At 39.0% G+C, this 22,740-nt stretch overlaps 1 protein-coding gene across 3 annotated transcripts in view; it reads right to left on the reverse strand.

Moving 5' to 3' along the window:
* The window catches only part of HMCN1 (hemicentin 1), a 677,492-nt gene that overhangs the window by 455,472 nt on the left and 199,280 nt on the right, over positions 1-22,740 (reverse strand). For all 3 annotated transcript variants that reach the window (XM_074389731.1, XM_074389733.1, XM_074389732.1), the window contains 4 exons: positions 14,036-14,161; positions 13,522-13,606; positions 11,593-11,658; positions 10,095-10,163 (listed from right to left, as the gene is read on the reverse strand). The gene's annotated coding sequence lies outside the window, so the exon portion shown is untranslated. The remainder of the gene's footprint in view (positions 1-10,094; positions 10,164-11,592; positions 11,659-13,521; positions 13,607-14,035; positions 14,162-22,740) is intronic.

Genomic DNA, 22,740 nt, shown 5'->3' on the forward strand with positions numbered 1-22,740 from the left:
TACCTATACTACTAAAAAAAGCACATAATTTTTAATGTCTTAAATGCCCTGATAAGGAAAAACATCCAAAATTGAAAAAAGGAAGAAAAAAAAAGTAGATTACAAGTTCTTCCAATATTTTATGGGTTTAAGATTTACCCAAGGGATTATATAGGAGAATATAATTGTTTAGTTTATAATAACTACTAATTAAAAGTCTCAAACTTAGTGACATTACCATGAAACTTGTAGAATTTTGTCCAGTAAAAATGCAAATAAAGTCTGATTCGTGGAACATATTATTGCAAAGGTAATGGTGTACTGCCCTGTAGGCTATTAACCAGAATTTTTAAATGCAGTGTAACAATCTTATCCTGACATTCTTTTATTAAATTGCTTATAAATGCCTAAGTCCTCAAATGCTTCTTAAACCAGTGTAAACATCTTACTGATTCCTTCTTTGATAAACTGAATGAAATCTTTGACATGTTTGTTTTATATTTGCATGCAACTCATGGTTTTCATTTTCTTAAAATTATGTTAGTAGCCTTGAGAAAGCTTAGTGGAAAAATAAGTACCATAGTTAATATTTTACAAAGTGAAAAATTATTTAGCAACATGAATGATCACTTTCTCATTCGTCTCCTGTATCAGCCTTTTCTATGTGTTGTCTCATACCGTGGCATTCTTGTGTGGCATTCAGGCCATTGGCATGAGCAAGTACAACCGCCATTTGCTGCAGCAAGATAAGTTGGCTGCAGTTCTAAAGTCTCTTATAGAGCTGTATCAGGAATTAATTTAAAAATCACTGTAACAATTGCTATTGGCTTCCCTTTCTTTGCTTATTTCAATCTTTATCAATGGTCTGAGAGAGAAGGCTTCTGTTACCACATGCACACAGTGTCTGGCTAGCTTCACGCATATGAGATACAGTTTCATTCCAGTTTTCCTGCCACCAGGGGAAATAAACAACAAAGCTGGAATCTGAAGGAATGGGCTTGTTGGTTTAGGCCATTTTGCACCTTGTTACTATGTAATACTCATCCACACAGTGATCATTTGGCAATACTTGGAGCCAGATTTCTGCTTAATTTGTAACTACTTTAAGTCATGTAAATTATCATAGGCTTACATACCCAAAACTTACAAGAAACAAAGATGTGGACAATTCTAATATGAATTTAAAATTATATGAATTATTCAAAGTCTAATGATCCATATTTTCATGGACAAAAATTTGAGGTATAAGATGAATGCCATAGATTCAAAACAGGAAGAACAGAAATGGTATAAAAGGGAAAGTTATTCTCTTCATAGAAGTATTCTCCACTGTATAAAATAATTCATAAAACACCTTGTAAGGAGCAAGACCCCCTAATACTCTAAACTTTTCTTTTTCTCCATACAGATACTTAAAGCAGTGTGATACATTAAGCAAGACTTTGGCACTACTAGCAGTGTGTCACCTTCGAGAAACCTATTCATCTCACTGGGGTAGGATTTTCTTATTCGAGAAACAAAGAAGCAGGCCTCGTAGAACTCTTAGATTCCAGCAAGTTCCATTCCATGACAGGCAACTTTTTGAGAGGACACATTACATAAAATAATATATTCCTGAAGTAATGTGAGGAAAATAATTGCCAGAGGATGTCCATAGGGTCAGCTCGTTTAACTTACAGAGACAGGACCACGTCCTGCGATAGGTCTACCCATGCTACTAACTCTTTTTGTCTAACAGACAACAGAAAAAGAACAGCAAAAGAGGCAAGCTTTAAGGGTCTTCATTAGAGCTTTACCAATAACTAGTTGTTTGGTCTTGTGCATGTCACTTTGTTTCTTATAAAATGAAGACTTGAACTAGTTCTCTATTCCAGCACTAATTTTCATTGTCTACTCAATTGAAAGATACTTAGTTCGTTTCAGGGGTAGCTACAGCTAGCCTCTGTTTTCCATTTACTGGCACCGCCAATAGGCTTTAGAGGCATGAATCTCAGCTCTGATGCTTACAAGCCTTATAACTTTGGGCAAACCAATTAACCTTGTAGACCCTCAGCTTCCTTATCTGTAAAATGAGAGCCACGATGCTATTTATAACACATATTTTAAAGATTAAATGGCCAACTTATTTAAACTGCCTGGTATGATAACTGGTATGTAGTTTTCACTCAGTAAGCACTTGTTTTTATTGTTACAGATCAAGTATGGTAAGACTTCTCAGCTGAAGAAAAAACTGCATAATTATGTTTTTAACTCTGTCTTCAAAACTGTACATGCTCTTTTTGATTCAGTGCCACTCACTCGTAAATTTAGAACAGAAATTAAATTTTGGCTATCACAATAATTCTGTTTCATGAGTGTACAAAGATTTAATAATATGTTTGTAATCTTTTATTATCTGCAAATGGAAAACACTTCATAACTTTCAAGGCTTTTCATAATATTTTTTTAAAGTCACTAAGCTAAATGTTTGCATTAACAATTAGGATGATGACAAGAGAGGATTAGGGTTGAACTATTGAAGAAGAAAGTCCCTTAGCAAACTGTAAATTCTCTTCGGTTGAAATATGTTTCAAAGTAATGTTTGCATAATGTCAGCATTAATGCTGATTCAGTGATGTGTTATTGTTTATAGACCCTGAAAAATATTAGTGCTGTGGACTTTTAGAAGTGAATTTGAGTTTCAATTTTTAGAATTTAAGCATTAAGCCCAGGATCTCAAAAAAACATGAAATTCACATTAGCTAAGAATTGCCAAATTGTATAAATTGATTCATAAAAGTTTCTTATGACCATTGTCCAAAGTCCAAAATAAATAACTCTAAATTCAACTCTGGTAACGTTTCAGCTTTAGTTACAGTATAGTTATTTTCATGTAACTGTATAAGTAATTTGTCACTTTCCAATGTCTGACTCTACTGTGATACTTATTACTGCTGTGAGGGGAAAAAAATCCCTCTTAAGAGCACTGGGTCCAAAGGACATTTAGATTTTGAGAATGAAACAAATCTTCAAAATCATAAAAACAGGGGTGAAAGTGACAATACTACAATTTACTGAATATTTACCTCTTATTGAGCACTCGCTATGAGTCAGATATTAAGTACATGAGCATTTAAGTTAATATTTCCATACTTGGTTAACACCCACAGAAGATAAAAGTTATTTTCCCCATGTATCAGATAAGAAAACAAGACAGGAAGTGGTTACTTGCCCACAGCTACAAAGCTTTCAAAGGACAAGGTAGGGAGTATTTTTGACCTAAAGTCCATGCTTTCTTTACATTCCTCTTTAATAGATTACAGAAAAGCTCTGGAACCTCTCATCTGCATTTCCACCCTACCCCATACCTGTCCCAAGCTGTATCTTCTGGCTCATCTCTGGGAGAGGAGAGGAACATAAGAGGAGGGAGAGCTGGGTTGCTCCAGTTCATTTATTCAACTGTGCCAGGATATGAAATGTGATCTTTCCTGTCATCCCACAGTACTGTCTAATTCTGAAGTCCGAACTGAGGGTAAAAGACAGCTCATAAGTTCTACGTTCCAAGTTCCTACCAGCATTTGGCATAATCCCTGCCACCACCAAACCCTAGAGAATATTGCTACCATAATCTTTAAAAATCCATCTCTTTATTCACCTCTCTTGTGTGCTGGATCTTCTTTTGATGCAGTGTCATGGAGGCCCTAAAGGGAGCCAGAGGACTGGAAAAGAGACAGGCCTAACCCTAGCAGCAGATTTAAAGTTGGGCTTTATTTTAGATTTGGGTAAGGGGAAGCTATGGAAGGTTTCAGAGCAGGACATAACTGACATCAACTTGTGCAAAATCTTGGGGTGAGATTGCAGGTGGAAAGTCAGGCTGGAGGTGATACAGAAATGATGGGGTGGTGGTGGTTGGTTCTGAGCCAGGGGAAGTAGTGGTACTTTGTCATTTGAAACTAACTGGAGGACAAAGGACAGAGTTCACATCACTTGTATGGAGAGAAAGGAGGAAAAGATCAGTAGGTGAGAGTGAGGGTAATGAATTATTGCTTGATTCTTGGGGCAGAGGACCAAGGAAGCATCCCTGGTCCCTTGTTCAGTTTTGAGTCCGGGCTGAAGTCAGAGATAAACAAAGAGGAAAAGGAAGAGCAATGGATGGAAGCAAAGGTCATGGGTGAGGGCAGTGCTAGGTCTTCTAAGACTGAGAGGAGACATCACCTACAGTTTTGAGGAGCAAATGTCTGTGAAAAGAGTTATTACCCCACCTTCTGCTGGGGAGGTAGTGGGAGATTTTCCTTCCAGAAGGCAAGTGAAAGAAGCTCTGAGACAAGCCTTAAAGGTGCCTGCAGGAATGGGCATTATTTTCTGGCAAGATCCACACTGGACTGTAGAGTGTGGATCCACAAGTTCACATTCATCCTGGCACAGGAGCCAAGCTTGTTGAGACCATGCCTGAGTAAAGAGCATTCTCAGAAAAGAAGTATGTGGTGTGTTTGCCTTTACATTCTGTTTCCCAACCTGGAAAGAAGGGAGAGTTACTTAACATCTGCTCCCAGATTAAGAGATCCCAGAAGTAGGAAACCACATCTCCAAGGCTTGAAGGGATTGTTTTGCAATGTGTCTAAAAAGAAAACAGGGAAAATCTCCACTCTAATCCAGTTTTCCATGACCCTTAGAGGATATATAATACAGCATCACTCCTCTCATTCCTTTGGCTTCGTAGGAAAGTGCACAGAGATTAGCAGAAGAGCAGGGGCACCAGGGGATGCCCAGACAGCCTGACCCAGAGAAGAGTTCAGAACTTTTCCTCTCGGCAGCAATAAAGGTGTCAAAATAAAGATGAACGGTGCCCCCTAAAAGCCACCTGTGGTCCCCCCCATACAGAGACTACTCTATCAGCAAAGGCTAGCAGCATCAGACAGAAACAGGCTGAACCAGCATGACAGGACTCCTCTATCACCTGCCATCACTCGCTATTCAAGTGTGACCCTCCAACAGGTAGTATCAACATCACCTTGGAATTACTGGCAGTGCAGAGACTCAGAATCAACCTTCTGAATCAGAGTCTGTATTTTATCAAGACCAGTAGGGGATTCACATGCATATGAAAGTCTGAGAAACCGTGCTGTAAACTGCAGCTGCCATTAGTTAGGGGAACAGAACTTACTCCCCCTTTCTACTGAATTGCCTCCAGCAAGCACTGTGAGGGCATACAGGAGTCTAGGGTCTGAGGAGAGGTGGGAGGAAAGTTCCAAAGAGAAGAGAAAAAGGAAAGTATGTAAAACATGCACATAATCCCATTTATATATTTTTGCTGTTGCAGCCTAGGCTTTTGGTGAGATATTAAAAAAATCATTGCCAAGGGGAATGTCAAGGAACTTCTCCTTACACTGTATTGTAGTTTTATGGTTTCAGGTCTTCTAGGTATTTTATCCATGTTGAGTTCATTTTTGTGTATGGTATAAGATAAGGCTCTAATTTCACACTTTTGATCGTGGAAATTCTGTTTCCCCAGCACCATTTATTGATGGAATTATCCTTTCCCCATTGTGTCCTCTTAGAGGCCTTGTTAAAAACAAGTCAACCATATATGTTTGGATTTGTTTCTGGGCTCTGTACTCTGTTCCATTGGTCTATGTTTCTGTTTTCATGCCAGCACTGTATAGTTTTTACTATTATAGTTTTGTAATATAATTTCATTCAGGATGTGGAGTGGCTTTAAATTTGTTTTTCTTTCTCAGTATTGTTTTGGTTCTTCAGGATTATCTGTGGTTCCATGCAAATTTTAAGATTTTATTTTCGATTTCAGAAGAATGCCGTTGGAATTTTGATAGGGACTATGTTAAATCTGTGTATTTCTTTGGGTAGCAGGAAGATTTTAACAATATTAATTCTTTCAGTCCATATACACAGGATATCTGTCCATTTAGGTAACAAAAACAAAATAAAAATGCAACCTATGGACTGGAAAAAAATATTTGGAGACCACATAGCTGAGGAAAGGTTGATACCCAAAGTTTATAGAGAACTGTAACAACTCAATAGCAAAACAACAAATAACCTTATTTAAAACTGGGCAAAGAACATGAATAGACATTTCTCCAGGGAAAACATACAAATGGCCAAAAAGTATATGAAAGGGTGGTCAACATCACGAATCACTAGGAAAACATCATTTGGGAATGCAAATTAAAATCACCAGGAGATATCACCTCACACTCAGTAAGGTGGTTATTATCAAAAAGACAAAAGATGACAAATGTCACTGAGGGTGCAGAGAAAAGGGAACCCTAGTACAATGTTACTGGGAATGCAGACTGGCACAGCCCTTATGGAAAACAGTATGGAGGTTCCTACATAAATCAAAAATAGAACTACCATATGATCCAGCAATCCTTCTTCTGGCTATATATCAAAGATGAAATCATCACTTCATAAAGATATCCATGCTTTTTGTGGCATTATTCACAGTAGCCATAATATGGAAACAACCTAAATGTCTGTTAAAAGAGGAATGGATAAAGAAAATGTGCCACATGCCTATAGTCCCAGCTACTTGGGAGCCTGAAGCAGGAGAATCACTTGAACCTGGGAGGCAGACGTTCCAGTGAGCCAAGATCATGCCACTGCACTCCAGCCTGGGCAACAGAGCAAGACTTTGTCTCAGAAAAAAAAGAAAAGAAAATATGCCAAAAACACACACAGACACACAGAAAAGAGTATTATTCAGCCCTTAAAAAGAAGGCTATCTTGCTATTTGCCACAACATGGTTATACTATGCTGGAGGACATTATGCTAAGTGAAATAAGCCAGACATGGAAAGAAAAATATTGCATCATCTCACTTACATGTGGAATCTTAAAAAGAAAAGAAAAGAAAAAAGGGTCAACTATAAGTGATAGAGAATAAAACATTGGTTACTAAGGACAGCAGTGAGAGATAAAAGAAGATATAGGTCAAAGGATACAAAGCAGTAAACATGTAGGATGAAGAAGCCTAGAAATCGAATGCACAACATGAGGACCCTTGTTAATTAAAGTGCATAGCATTTGGGATTTTTGCTAAATAAGTAGGTTTTAATTGTCCTTATCACACACACAAAAAAACTATATAAATGATATGTTCATTTGTTTCACTATAGTAAGCATTTTGCCATGTGTATGTATCCCATAACATCATGATATAAACCTCAAATATATACAATAAAATTTATTTTTATAAAAAAGAGAGAAAAAGCCTGAGCACCTGTAATCCCATTATTTTGGGAGACCAAGATGGTAGGATTGCTCGAGTCCAGTTCAAACCCAACCTGAGTGACATACGCAGACCCTATCGCTACAAAAACTTAAAAAATAAATTAGCCAGGCATGGGACATGCATCTGTGTTCCCAGCTACTTGGGAGGCTGAAGTGGAAGAACTGCTTTAGCCTGGGAGGTCAAGGCTGCAGTGAGCCATGATGGTGCCACTGCACTTCAGCCTGGGCAACAGAGCATGACCTCATCTCAAAAAGAAAAAAAATAGCAGTCCACAAACATCAAATTTCAGATCACCAAGTAGATAGTGTCGAGGAAAGGAAAGGGAATAAGTCTCAGATGATGTCTAAGAATGAAGTTTTTGGCTGGGCACGGTGGCTTGTGTCCATAATCCCAGCACTTTGGGAGGCCAAGGCATGAAGATTGCTCATTTGAGGCCAGGAGTTCGATGCCAGCCTGAGCAACATAGAGAGAGCTCATCTTTACAAAACCCTAAAAAAAAAAAAAAAATTAGCCAAATGTGGTAGCACATGCCTACTAGCTACTTGAGAGACTAAGGTGGGAGGATCACTTGAGCCCAGGAGTTCAAGGCTGCAGTGAGCTATGATAGTCCCAATGCACCCCAGCCTGACAGAGGAAGACCCTGTCTCAAAAAAAAAAGTTTTCAAATGAACAGTCTTAAGTACTCAAATAAGACTGACTCAATAATCAAGTCAATAAAAATAACATGAAATGTAGCCAAGATGATTTTAAGATTTTTAAATGATAGCACATATTTTAAAGCATTGAGTAAATACAACCATCCCATACGCTTATACGTACAATGTATTGACAGTCCTTAAGAAGGTACTTCAACAGTGATTCATTTAACCAGCAAACATTCATTAAAACTCTATTAAATGCCAGGCACTACGCTAGCTCCTAGAAACGCAAACGACCAAGACATGGCTGTAAGGGACTTAAGGATGTTATGGGTGAGACACTCATTCACTTGGCAAATATTTATTTATTGAGCCAGGCACTGTTGTGAGGGCTGGAAAGCAAGAGTGAAAAACACAAGCATAATCACTATTTGACTTACATGGTAGGAGAGAAGATAGATAACAAATGACACACGTAAGAAAAATGTATAGTATGTGGGATAAAGCTAAGGAAATAAAGCAGTGAAGTAGGATTGGAAGTGTAGGAGGAGTGTTGCTATTTTAGGTCGGTGGTCAGAAGGAAGCATGAATTTTGACTAACTCTGAAGCACGGGGGCAGCACACCATGTGGGTGTACAGAAGGAGGCACCCCAAGCAGACTGAGCAGTCATTTAAAGGCCCTTCTGTACCAAGACCACCAAGGAGGCTGTGTGGCTGCAGCAGGAGGAGGACAGGTCCTAGAGGTGCTGAAGTTGGAGCAATAACACAGCCCAGTTAGACTGGGTCTTGATGGCCACCATGAGGATTAGGCTTTTCCTCTGAGTGAGGGAAAATCCCTGGTTTTAAGCAGGTGATTAACAGTAATCTGATTGATGTTTTAACAGGATGAAGCTGGTCGCTATGAAAGCGGAATTTACAAGAAGTTGTCAGATTCTGAGTATGTTTTTAAGGTGGGGTCACCAATATTTGCTGTTGAATGCAGAAAAAAAAGGATAATATAAAAACAAATGAACATAATAAAATATTACTGTGCTTTGTAACTAAATTCTGTAACTCAAATCTCATATAAGTCCAAAGGGCTCTAGAGTTGATCCGCACACAGCACATCAGGTCCACTCTTGCAGGACTTCATGCTCGAACTACACGTTCTTCAAGCTACACAGAGCACTGCTGTATCTCCAGTGGACATCACAGAGCTTTTCTATGTTGTGGTGAGAAAACTTGGGAAATGAAGTCACAGGAGTTGAAACCTGTTTTCTTTTCCTAGGCCAAGTTTAACCCCATGTTGGGGTATTTCTTCTTTTCTCTTTTAAAACCACATGGTGGTACGTAAATGTTGGAGTATTTCTTACAGATTTTCCCAGTGTTCTGACGTTGTAAGTTCTGAACCCATATGTTCCATTCATTCAAGTTTACTAAAGATATAAGAAGATACAGTAATGAGGTTCCTCCTATTAGCTCCCTCTATACTAGCACACTAACGCAAAAGATGGTCTCTGAAAGCCTCTTAAATCCTTAAGAAACCCAAAACTAATTTTTCAAGGTGTTGAACAAAAAGTGGTAAACAAGGGTCTCAGAGAGAAAACATTCTGAAGTGCACTGAATCTGAATTATAATTTTCTAAATATCCAGTCATAAGTTTCAAGTTATTTTCAGACAATGTTCATCCATTCTACCTTTCTTTTTGAAAGAATCTATAAGCAAGGAGCATAAAATCACAAGAATTTACATTTTAAACATGTAACCACAAGGTGGAGATCTAAAGCAAAGATTAGTTTTCACAGCAGGCTCAATTTAGAATCCAGAACTTCTTACCTAAGATCATAGTTGTACCTATCCTCAAGAAACTAACTTATCATTTTAAGCTAGAAGAAAACACAGTGCTTATATGTCAGTATTATTTTATAGAGATTAGAAACATATATGGCATACAAGTATTTGAGGAAGGTTTAAACAGTACTTTTTCAGACGGCAAAGTGGAGACATTGATCATATTAGAAATCTCAAGCTTTAAATATAAAGTAGGGAGAACACTAATGTTTTATCACTTGATGATGAGTACATTTAACAAAGGCTAATGTGATTATTTTAGTCCAAATGTTACATGGTTTATATCGAACTAATCCTTTAACCTGACAGATAGCACTACCAGACTAGTGGTTCTAAAGATTCTAAACCGTGAGTATGAATAAAACGCCCCGCTAGTTTTATTCCATTTGTGTGTGGCAGTGGGACTGACTTACCCAGTGAGATCCTGGTGATCGCCAAAAAGCCTCACCTTCTTTTCAGACGAGTGGGTTTTATCAGTTTCCCTGATTATAAACCAAACACATGTGTTTAATTCACAAACTATCCTCCAGGTTTACTCATCTAGAAGTTTCGTTATTTTTTTAAAAATCCAAGTTTTCTTTGCTTTCTTTCAGTGTGAATAAGTATTCTTCCCTACAGAAACAAACCACAACCGAAAGAGAAAATCTAAGCTACGTAACAGATAGAAAACATGGTACGATCTTTTCTCTTTTCTGCTTATTCTAGTTCCAGGCGCCTTTACTTAGAGATCGCAAGACAGAATGTAATTAAATTAACTGCCCTCTCCCCCACCCCCAACTGCAGCTGAAATTCTTGGCAGCGAGCGAACGCCTTAAAGCTCCTCTGCTATATTTTATTGTAATGCAAGAACTTATTTGTGGAAACTGTATCTCCTCTTAGCTTACTCAGATTCCAAGACCTCCAATCTTCAATTTATTGAGTTTTGGTCCCCTACACCTTAGAAAAGTAAAATTGTGTGTGTGGGGGGGGTGGCAAGGACAGACGCCATCACTGCTGCTCCCAGCTCTCAGGTGGGCCTTCCCCCTCATTCCCCAGTGCTGATTCACCACCTCAGTCACCTGCCTGTGTTTCAAGGGGGGGGAAGGAGAGTTCCAAGTTGCTTGTTTACCTAACGATCAAAGTCTGGGATCTGCACTGAAGAGACCTTTGATCCTGCGCACCTTGATTTAGAAATCAAATTGGGACCCTAACAAGAAACATTTGTGCCTTCCGCTACTTCCTGGTCTCAGGAGGCCGGAAATACCAGGAGCCGACCTCGCAGTGGTTTAGAACTTCCGCTTCCTGTTCTGGACGAAAGCGGAAGTGGAGAAACAGGAACCCGTTAACCAAAAAAGCACAATGACCTTTTTGCCACCACAACACTGAAGTTAAATTTAGTTCAGATGCTGCCTGTTGACATAAGCAGTGTTAGTGTATGTGACACCATTTTAAACCAAAACACAGTCTGCAGAGACAGCCTGGGCGACATTGAGAGGCCCTATCTCTAAAAACAAAGCAAACACAAGTCGTATCTTTGAGCCGGGTGCGATGACACAGGCCTGTAGTTTCAGCTACTGGGGAGGCTGAGGCGGGAGGATGGGGAGTTCCAGCCCGGCCTGTGCAAAAATAGCAACACCGGCTCAAAACAAAAAGCTGTAGGAAGATTTCAGATCACCATGACTGATTTGCAGAGCAACCGCGGAGAGTGAGAAACCTCCCGAAGTGGCTGGTTGGGCCAGAGGATCAGTTACTAGCTTAGTCGGCAATAGGGACTGCTCAATTTTTCATTTACCTAGGTAGCGGTACTCAAACTTTGCATGCATCACAATCACCCGGAGGGCTCCTTAAAACGCAAATCCCACCCTCACCCCCCCAGTTTCTAATTTGGTAAATTTGCTCCCGGGTCAGAGAATCAACGTGTCTAGTAAATACCTAGGAGTTGCTGATTCCGCTGATCAGAAGACTTCATTTGGAGAACCAGTGCTCTAAGTAATTTGCCTGTGAAAATGGGAAAATATCTTAAACTTTAGGAAATGTTGGGATCTCATTTTAAAGAGGAAATAAGACAAAAGAGGAGCATAGGGTTTAAATCAGCCACACTTAGGATTTGAATCCAGATTTGTCCAAAGCCATGAGTTTGGGCAAATTGCTTAACTTCCCTGAACCACAGTTTCCTTAATTCCAGAATATGAAATAATAATCATATCTGTCGCTGAGAACCAAATAAAATAGTCTATGTAGGTGTCTGACACATGATACTTCATAAATATTTTTAAGATTACAGATTACTATTAGAAAAAATGGTCATATGTAGGCAATACTTTCTGAGATCTAGTCATGGGAGAAAGTTTAGCCAGGATACAATCTGTGTTTGTACTGGATTTAGATTAAATGAAAAGAGATTGATACAGCTTAAAGAACAATCTTTCTCCTTTCAAACAAATAACTCTCATAAGATCCCTGGTTCTTTCTTGAAACCCACCCCTAATTCCCATGTCTTTATTGCCATCTTAAAGTTTAGTCTAATTATTTCTCTATTCTGTCCCTTGCAGTTTTATTTCTCTATGCTGCTATTTACACCAAAACCAAAACAAAAACAAAAAAAAACACTAAACTTTTTTTTTAGCAAGGAAAAATTCTAGCAGCCCTAAAGCTCCTATGATGTAATGGAGTTCATGCTTTCCAGTTACCAAATCAGAATTTGAACACAAAGAATAACTAATTAACTGATGAAAATGAATAAAATCAACAATGCCTGTTGTTAACTAAACGAATGATACTTAAATTAATGTATACTGCCCAGTTTCGTTGTTAATGAGACATCTGTGCATTTTCACCAAAGTACAAGTATATCGCATCCCAAAGCAAAGACAGAATTAGAACAAATTGAACAGCAATTCTCCATCTTTTCTAATGATTAAAAATGGGCTCGACTTAATGCATGAGCGATGTTTGCTAGATAAAATGGAGAGTTCATTCATATATAAGGCAAATATTCACTGTGAGCTTCCTATGTGCCTCTTTCTGTGACACTGGGGATATACTGGTGAGTAGAAGAGCCCACATGCCTTACTTCATGGAGCTTTATAGTCTAGCTGGGGAAACAAACATGAATCAAATAAGCACCCAAATATACGAATAAAGAAAAACAGTAATAGGTGCAATGGACCAAAAATACAGGTTAAGTAACACACGAACAGTGGGGGTTGGGGCAGCATAGATAAAAGCCCTCAGGTGCTGTGCAAAGGCCATGAAGTGACAGGAGCATGATGGCACACTGGGGGTGAGAGTGAGGAGGAGGAATGGACTAAGTCAGGACCATGGAGTGTCTTGTGAGCCATGCGAGTCTTCACCCTAGGAAGGATGAGGAGCCACCAAAGGATTAAAGAAGAAAATTGGCATGATCGAATTCACATTTTTAAAAGATCACTTGGGCCTCAGTGTGCCAAACAGGTTGCTGGGTGTAAGGGAGTAGAAAAGAAAAGGGGGAAGGAATCGCAAGAATGGGAACAAGAGTCAGCGCAGTTTAGGGCATTACTGATAGAGTCCAGGGGAAAGAGAGACGGTGGTACATTGTACTTTGCTGGGATGAAATTGCCTAGCTATTCATTGTAACCTTCTTTAGTGGAAATTTGTGCAAAGAAAAAAATATCCTTTTTTCAGAGGTGAAAATATTGATGTGCCTGAACCTACAGACGGACCACATGATTGCTCAAGGTCCTCTCCATACTTTTACATGATTTAGATGAATTTCAAACCCACACTGTCACACAACCAGTCTTATGAGTGGTACTTTGTTTTGTTTTGAGGCTACTAAATAGATGGCCCGAAAGATCCGTTCACATGGGTGTCTGAACTCACCATTTGATGTTTCATTTTTGGGTGATAAAAGCTTATCGTTTCTCAGGAGCAACTTGAATAAATATCTCCCAGAGGAAAATGTTTTCTAGGTAAGACACAAATGAGGATTATAGAAGAACTAGCTAAGAACAAACTTCTGGGAAAATAGGACTGAGGAGCTTCCCTGGGGAGGAATTTATGATAATCATAATCACTCCCGAAAGATACCATCTCAAATCCATAATCCCAAAAGTTGAAATCGGTAAAATCAAAATCTCAAAAAATGCAATTCTGGAAAAAAAAATTTAATTCTTTCAAAGATATTTATTTACCTTTTTAAAATGAGTTTTACTGGAAAAATATATTTAAAAAATAACAGGCCAGGTGTAGTATCTCATGACTGTAACCCTGACACTCTGAGAAGCCAAAGTGGGCAGATGCCTTAGGCACAGAAGTTTAAGACCAGCCTGGGCGACATGACAAAACCCAATCTTTACAGAAAATACAGAAATTAGCTAGGCCTGGTGGCATGTACCTGTAGTCTCAGCTACTCGGGAGGTTGAGGTGGGAGGATCGATTGAACCCAGGAGGTCAAGGTTTCAGTGAGCCACGATCGAGCCACTGCACTCCAGCCTGGAAGACAGAGTAGGATCCTGTACCCCTGGAAAATAAAGCACTTCATAGACCATGTTACTTTACACAGTAAGACAGGCAGTAATAACATAACTATTTTTTGCAAGCATGAACCCTCAGGTATGCTAACAGTCATATAGGTATAAGCAGACAAATCATATTCATAAAGAAACAGGTCAAAAGAGAAATGTACAAACCATATCACAATGGTTGGTAGTGGTGTGCTCCCTGCTTTATAACTGTAGCCATCGGCAATACTGTGACAAGCAATGTACGTCTTTTGATAAGATCAGTCAAAACCTGCAGTGGGTCACCACCACATATGCAGTTGCTCAAAGATCGGAGATCTTAAAAAATTGTATCCTTCACAAATGTAGATGTACAAAAAGGACATCTCTTCATTTATCGAGAAAGTTTCAATGTTTTTACATACATGCACAATGCTGATCAACAAAGGGAACATTATAACACACTTTCGTGAAGTAAAAAAATTTTTAATGCATGAAATGAATCAGAAGTCTCTAAAAATTCTACACAGTGTATACCTCCAGTATTGGAAATGATATGAACATGAAATATATAGCATATCAATGATGTAAAAATACTGACAATTTAAAATAGTGGAAAAAAACAAAAAAGAAATGTTTTCATTATTATGATTATTATTATTTGTGATATGGAGTCTCGCTCTGTCACCCAGGCTGGAGTGCAATGGTGCAATCTTGGCTCACTGCAACCTCTGCCTCCTGGGTTCCAGCGATTCTCCTGCGTACGCCTCCCAAGTAGCTGGGATTACAGGTGCCAGCCACCACGCCCTGCTAATTTTTGTGTTTTTAGTAGAGACAGGGTTTTACCATGTTGGTCAGGCTGGTGTTGAACTCTTGACCTCTAGCAACCCACCCACCTCAGCCTCCAAAGTGCTGATATTATAGGCATAAGCCACCATGCCCAGCCAAGAAAAAGAAATTAAAAGCAAAATTTAACTAAGAGAAAGTGAATTACAGGAATAGATTATGGGCAATTGCACAGAGATAGTACATAAGAGTTCGCCAGCTTTCACGATTATTAACTATATTTTGAAGTCTGGCATAATAAATAGCTGCTTTTTTTCTTTGAGGAGAAGCCTCTTCTCGGAGAATACATTTACATTCATTTTCTGCATGGTGCCACTCTTTTGGAAATTCTTCTGTGATTCTATATATACATCTGACATGAACATTCCCTATTAAATTTTATCATCTTCTGCTTAGGGATTTTGATCTTTTGGGATTTCAACATTCAGAACTATACTGTTTGGAATTGTGTCTTTTGGGATTATGATTCAAACCCTTCCTTCGTAGGCCTATGTGGTGGAATAGGGAGGGGTCCAAAACAGAGGAAGTAAAGAGGAAATGACACACTAAAGACAAACTTCACCTCTTACCTCAAGTTTCTCCTCCCTGTGAATGAGGAGTTACAGGAGGTTGTTACAGGAAGTATACTGTCATTTGTAATTGGTTTTATACAATGCCTTCCCTCTATTAAAGATCAGCTAAGAATGAGAATAAATCTCAGCCATAGGTATTGTAATTAGACTATTTATTATTGAAAGCAATCTCAGTAAAAACAGAAGCTAGGCATAGTGGCATACACCTGTAGTCCCACCTACTCAGGAGACTGAGGCAGGAGGATCGCTTGAGCCCAGGAGACAGAGGGAAGAATGTGTCCATGAACATGGACTTCCTCTCCACAACAGTTCAGAAGGCCACGACTTCTCTTCTCCCTTTCAATTTGTACCTGTGGTGACAGTATTCTCGTGGTTCATCTCTTTTGAAGTTGATACACAAGTCCCCAAAACTGTGGCCGCTCCCAAGGGACCAGGCGGTTTATTTTCTCTCCCTTCAGGTAGGTCTGAGCCCTGAACCACTGTCAAAACACGTTTACCTAAGACAAAACCACTGCATTACTTCCTCTATTACTGCTCTCAACTTCTACTGAGAACCTCTCTTGTCTTCTGCATGCTGTTATTACAGGGAATTTTATTGCCAGTGGGTCTATAAGAGGTTTCCTGGAGTTAAAATCTTCTGAGGCAGTGAACAGTTAACAACTTGAATCACATTTTTCTGGAGTTAGCCTGTAAAATCACCCCAAATAAATGAGATTCAAATTGTCACTTGTTCATTGACAGCTAGAAGTGCAGGTACTGGCCTGGTCCAAACCTACTGAATTAAAATCTGGATTGTGATAAACACTCCAAGCAATTTCTGCTATATTGTAGCTACGTTGCAGCACTATACGGATGCACTGATCTATTTCATGTTAGCGGAAGGCAAGGGAGTGGGGTGTGTATAACCCTCAGCTGCCTTCAGTCCTGAAGCAGCCTAAAGCCCTCCATTCATTTGGTTAGTCAAGTCGGTTGGTGCAGAATTTTGTCTTGGACAAAAAGGTTAAAATAATTTCTCTTAAATTCATTTAGGAGTGAAATTTCAGCACAGGGAGGATGATTATCATCTAGTCTCCACATAGATGGAGCTCCCGTTCTAGCGGGCATTTGGAAATGTCAGAGGTGAGGGAGGGTGTCACATTGCTGACTGGCGGCTGCTGTGGGTACTTGTTGGTGAGGGATCTAAGATGCTAAACTTCCTGCCTTTGGGTGACCTCTCGCATAACAAAGAATTGTGTTGCCCAAATGTCAACAATACCCTAGGTTGGGAATTAGATCCCTCAGTTTTGATGCCTCCATCATGAATTTGGAGGCAGATATTTGATATCTGGCTCAGACTACTCTCCTTTTCCTATATACTGAGTTTAGAAATATAGAAATGTGTATTTCTATATTGTTGAAGAGAATGTACATAAAGTTCATAGCATAGTGCTTGTTTTATTCTCAATAGCTTTGGGAGTTTCAGATTTACACTGATTTGATCAATGAAAATAAATGACAGAGAAGGATTAATTATAATGATTATATTTTTCCTGGGACTTGCCAACTTGAATACAATCTAGAGTGAAAAAAAAAAAAACAATGGAAGAAGGATGATATCACCTGCCTTAACTTACAAAGTTGGCACGAAACCTCTTGACTTCAGGAAAGTCCAGCATCTGGTTAGACCAGAATTCTTCATCAACTTCCCATCCTCACTAACAAGATTAAACTTTTGAAAGAAAGCAAGAAAAAGAAGAAAGAGAGAGAGGAGGAGGAAAGAAGGGGAGAAAAGTAAAGAAAGAAGGAAGGAAAGAAAGAGAGAAAGAAGAAAGAAAGAAAGAAGAAAGAGTGGGCAGAGGGAGAGAGGAAAGAAGGGAGGAAGGGATGAAAGGAGGGAGAGAAGGAAGGAGGGAGGGAAGGAAGGAGGGAAGGAAGGATGGGAGGAAGGAATAGTAACTCCATGAAGTGATTGGTACATTAATTAGCTTTATTTTTACAATGTAGATATGTATAAAAACAGCAAGGTGTGCATCTTCAATATGATTATTTGTCAAGTCAGCAAAGCTGAGAAAAAACCCATTCAATGGATTACAAAAACTTTTACTGAAAGTTGGGAAGATAGAGCGCTTGCCATTGAAACGCTGTGCGTTCATATTTGGCCTTTACTTTCACTGCTGTTAACGGTAGTTTTTAAGATACATTGAGCTTTCTATAAAAAATAAATCCAGTGTTAGAAATCATAATTTGTACCAGACTCAGGGGAAAAAAAAATCCTTGCTCCAAAAATGCAGTTGAAATGGTATTCTTGCCAGAAGCTATATACCATTCTGCAAGTTATTTCCTCCTCAATAGAAGAAAGAACTTCAAAGCCATAGGTATACACACATGTTACAAGCATGTCTAAAATCTAAATGTAGGAAGTCTGAGCCCACTTCCACATGATACAATTGGCAATTCTATAGTTTTTCTTGCAAGATAATATAAAAGTAACAAGAATTAGAGATTGAGAGAGGACATCAATTACACAAGCAAAGAATAGTGAGCTATAGAAAATAAACTTTCTAAAATGCAAATGTGATCAAGAACGCCTATCATCTTTAGGATGAAATTCAAGTCCCTTGACATGTCCTGCAACTATCTGCACATTCTGACCTTCCAAAAACTAACAAATCTTAATGCATTATGCACGCTTGTTTGAAAAGCAAAGCATGTAGAAGCGTAATAGCAAAAAAAGGCAGAAAGAAAGAAAAAAAGAGAAAGAGAGAGCACTGCTCTGAGAGATGGAAGGGATGAAGTTCTAGTGTTCACTTTGCCCCTGACTTTGTACAAGTCGTTTTGGTCATCTGTGAAACTGCGAGAGAAACGAGATGGTAGCTGGTGTTAACGGTGTATTAATCTGCTAGAATGTCTAATTCATTGATGGAATTGCTAAGTATGTCAACAAGGCTTATCAGTGGTCTGCTTCACATCTTATTTTTTATGAATTGTGTCATGAATTAACATAAATTTAAGAAGTGCCTGCTAGTAGTTTGAATATTGATATCTTTTCAGAGTGGAAAAGGGAATTTTTGGCAGTGGAAAGCAAGCAGAGAGACTCATGCTCTCTTTTATTTCATGGGAACATAAGTTCTTAAAACTCCTAGTCCTTTACCATCTGTTTCTTTGAACATTCATTTGAGAGAAATCTTTTAAATTTCCACTAAGCTGCAAAAAGTTCATTTTAACAATTTATCACATTGAAGCCATTCAAGTTTGTCCTCATTCTAAATATAAAGAAAGCCTCCTTGTAGCGATTTATTAGAGGACATTTTTGGTGTCTTTCACAGTGATACTAAGAATATTTTTAGTACATGAGTTCTCCCAAAGGCTTTTTCAAAAGAAGTGTGTTTCTAAATAAACTTTCAAAAGAAATCCAGTAAAAGCACAGATAGATGACCGAAGCTACTTGGAGAGGGGGTGGGAAGCCTTCATAATTGGTCTATAAAGGTTTCTTTTGGGAAGTCCATGCCGTTTAAATGAAATTCTAAAAGTATCAAGATTTCAATACTTCTCTGCAAATTAGTGGACTATAAAATATGTACACAAATCTATAACAACTGGCTCAAAATGTATAATCACTATACTGCCACCAGCTACTCTGAATTTCATGCAAAGCAATCCCGTCTCCAATTTAGTCCCAAGAAAATACACTTCTATGCATTTCTAAAATCTAAATTCTGCAAGAAACCAGCTTTCTGCAGTCCCTGGCGGCTTCCAGCCCCACATCTTTTCATCTTATCTACCCTCCCACCCAGCAGTTTCTTTCTCTGAGGACCTACATTCATCAGAAAGCCCAGGATACTGCCTACTATGTGTGCAGCACCCAGGCAAAATCCTCAGTCTTAAACAGCGGAACTGGTGTTCCAATTAACTGCACACATTGTCAAGGCACTGATGATGGAATTCTGAAGTATGGGGCAGAACTGTGTTCTGGGAGAAAAAGAAAAAAGAGCAATTTCAAGTGTAATAATTAGGATTTGCATTCTATTGGGAAACAGCATTGGGCAGAATCTCACCATCACCCAAACGATGCTACAGGACCTATGGAAGTTTGCATCATGGAAGAGTAACAAAGAACGGACTTTACTGGATAACTTTCTTCCTGCCCCCATCGAGCTGCGAAGACTTCCACAGAAAATGGGAAAAGTCTGAAGTTTATCTGGATTTATATTAGAGGTCTACTGGCCAGAGGCAGGAATATGAAATAGATGAGTAAGGTATAAAAGGTGAAGATTCAAGACAGTGTATGGGAATGAAGTTCACAAGACAGATTTTGGCAGGAGAGAGGCGGGAGATAAAATTTGAAGAGGTTTACTATGATAAGAATGGTGGCCAACACCTATAATCCCAGTACTCTGGGAGGCTGAGGCAGGCAGATCACCTGAGATCAGGAGTTTGAGATCAGCCTGGCCAACATGGTGAAATCCTGTCTCTACTAAAAATACAAAAATCAGCTGGACGTGGTGGTGTGTGCCTGCAGTCCCAGCTACTTGGGAGGCTGAGGCTCAAGAATCACGTGAACCTGGGAGTTGGAGGTTGCAGTGAGCTGAGATCACACCACTGCACTCCAGCCTGGGCGACATGGTGAGGAATTTTCTTGGGACGTTGCAATAAACATTTAAATTCCCTTGAATTAATTTTTGTTGCCTAATTGGTGTTGTTTTGAATGTGACACCATGTCCAAGGGATCTCTTGGTCTCTCCGGCACAGCTGGAAACCACAATCTTTTCAAAATGCAAATCTGATTATGTCATTCCTCTCTTGAAAATTCTTCAAAAGTTCCAAATCAGTCTGCTTACTACTAGATGAGCTGGTCCCTAATTAGGTTCAGTCACATGTCCTACTATCACCTAAATCCTGTGTTTCAGCCATACATATAATAGATTGTTCAGCAAATGCATTGTGATCTCACAGGTCTTCAGACCTTCACACGCACACTGCTCCCTCAGCCTGAAATGCCTCCCTACCTCATTCTGTTATACATCCATTCATACAACAAACATTTACTGAGCACCTATTATGTGCTAAGCACTGTTCTAGGCTATGGGTGACCAAAACAGCAATAACAACAACGAAACAGTGAACAAAACGCAAAATAAGCACCTGCCTGCATAGGGCATACATTCCCTTGGATATATTCCAAACATACTCTGATATGATAATAACAAAAAGTAGGGCGTGGATCTTGTTTGAATCTTGTTTCAAGCACATTATCTTTTAAAAAATCCATGAAAGAACAGAAGAAATTTGAATCTGACTGGATATTTGAAAATATTAAGAGATTATTATTAATTTCTAGGTGAGAAAATAGTATTGTAATTATGTTTTTTAGTAAAAACGAGAGTCCGATTTTTTTATGGATACATACTAAAAGATTTATGGATGAAATAATATGCAATCTGAAATTGGATTAAAAGTAGTCTAGTTAGCTGGGCTCCATGGCATGCATCTGTAGTTTCAGCTACTCAGGAGGCCGAGGCAGGAGGGTCCTTTGAGCCCAGGAGTTCAAGTCCAGCCTAGGCAATGTAGCAAGACTCTGTTTCATGTTATCAAAGAAAAGAAAGAAGAGAGACCTGAGCTAACACAGGAGCATGCTCATGCTCAGGCGCCTCACCGTGTGATGCCCCCTTGAATCACCTCCGGACTCTGCAGAGTCCACACGAGCAAGAAGGCTTTCATTAGACATGACCCCTTGACCTTGGACTTCTCAGGCTCTATAACTGTAAGAAATACATTCCTTTAAATTAATTAATTAAAATAAAAGAGCCTACTGAGGGGTGGTAGAGGGTGAGGAAGTATAGATAAAACAAGATTGGTTATGTGTGGATAGCTGTTAAATCATCTCTCTACTTTGTATGTGTTTGAAAATTTCCATTACAAAAGGTCTTTTAAAAGGAAGACAAGAAAAAATTCAAGATGTTTTTGGACTCCTGCCCTCTGTCAAGTCTTTCCTGGGGTCCCTACTCCCAGGCCCATTCTCTGGGACTCAAGGAGCCTGCATGCTTTCCTAGTCACTTGACTCATTCCATCATCACATCCTTTTGTCACCATTGGTCCCAATGGGACAGTTTGCCATTTAAAGGCAAGGACCGTGTGTGTCTTTCTAATCATTCTTTCATCAGCTCCAATTATAATGCCTGGTGAATAAATAGACACTGGACAAAATCTCTGCAAATGAAAACACAAAGGCTATGAAAATCAGGTTTCAATGAATGCAACATTGATTTCAGCGGAACTGAAGCTTGGTGGCTGCCTTCTCTAGCAGGCAAAATGATCTGACAGATGCATTTCCACTGGCTCAACACGTATTCATTGAGCCCTCCACTGTGCGAGAGACACTGTGCTGGGTACCAAATACTCCCTAGTAACAACTGCCTTCTTTCTTTGGGGTCTCTGTGAAAGACCAGGAGAAAATACAAGGATATCTATGCACATGTGCTCACACACATAAAATTATTTTCTGATTATTGGTCTCTTTAGGATCCAGTTGAAACTAACAAAAATGTTAGTATCCCTGTAGTGGTCTGGCATTTGTGTGTTCATTCTATGTACTTTATTGATAAATGAAATTAAATACATTGATATTTTAAATGGTTGCTAAGCCAATTTAAGTTAAAGATTAAGTTAGCTGAGGAAAAGACAACTTGTGCTTCTTCCCTAGGGTTTATCTCCATTTTTAAAAAGTTAAAAGCAAACTATATATGCATATTATTTGTTCTGCTAATGATATGAAAGTTGTAAATTCTGACAGGTGTAAGTAAGCAGGGGCGACACGGGCCTCTACTCACCCTCTCCCGATCGCAAAGTACAGATGAACACATCACCCTCATGATAATGTAGGATAAATAATATGCTCTAGTTTTGTGGTGTTTTTCTCTTCAAGGCAGATTACCTACCCCAGCTTTGAAAAGAATTACATTGTCTGCCAAGAATTCACATCAAATAAAGAGTATTTTCAAAGAATATACACTTAACTCACTTTGCTCTTTTACCGTAATTTTGAACTTAATTTTACTGGTGCTACTGCCATGACAATATTTCAGAACATGAAAATCGTGCTCAGTTTGACAGCACAGCTCAATCGCTATCCTTCAGCGCATTTAATTCCATCAATTTTAAGGTAAAACTGTAGTTTGCAAAAGCTATTAACGATGCACAGAGTA

This window comes from Saimiri boliviensis, chromosome 19 (assembly GCF_048565385.1).
Source record: "Saimiri boliviensis isolate mSaiBol1 chromosome 19, mSaiBol1.pri, whole genome shotgun sequence".
In the NCBI taxonomy this organism is placed as follows: Eukaryota; Metazoa; Chordata; class Mammalia; order Primates; family Cebidae; genus Saimiri; species Saimiri boliviensis.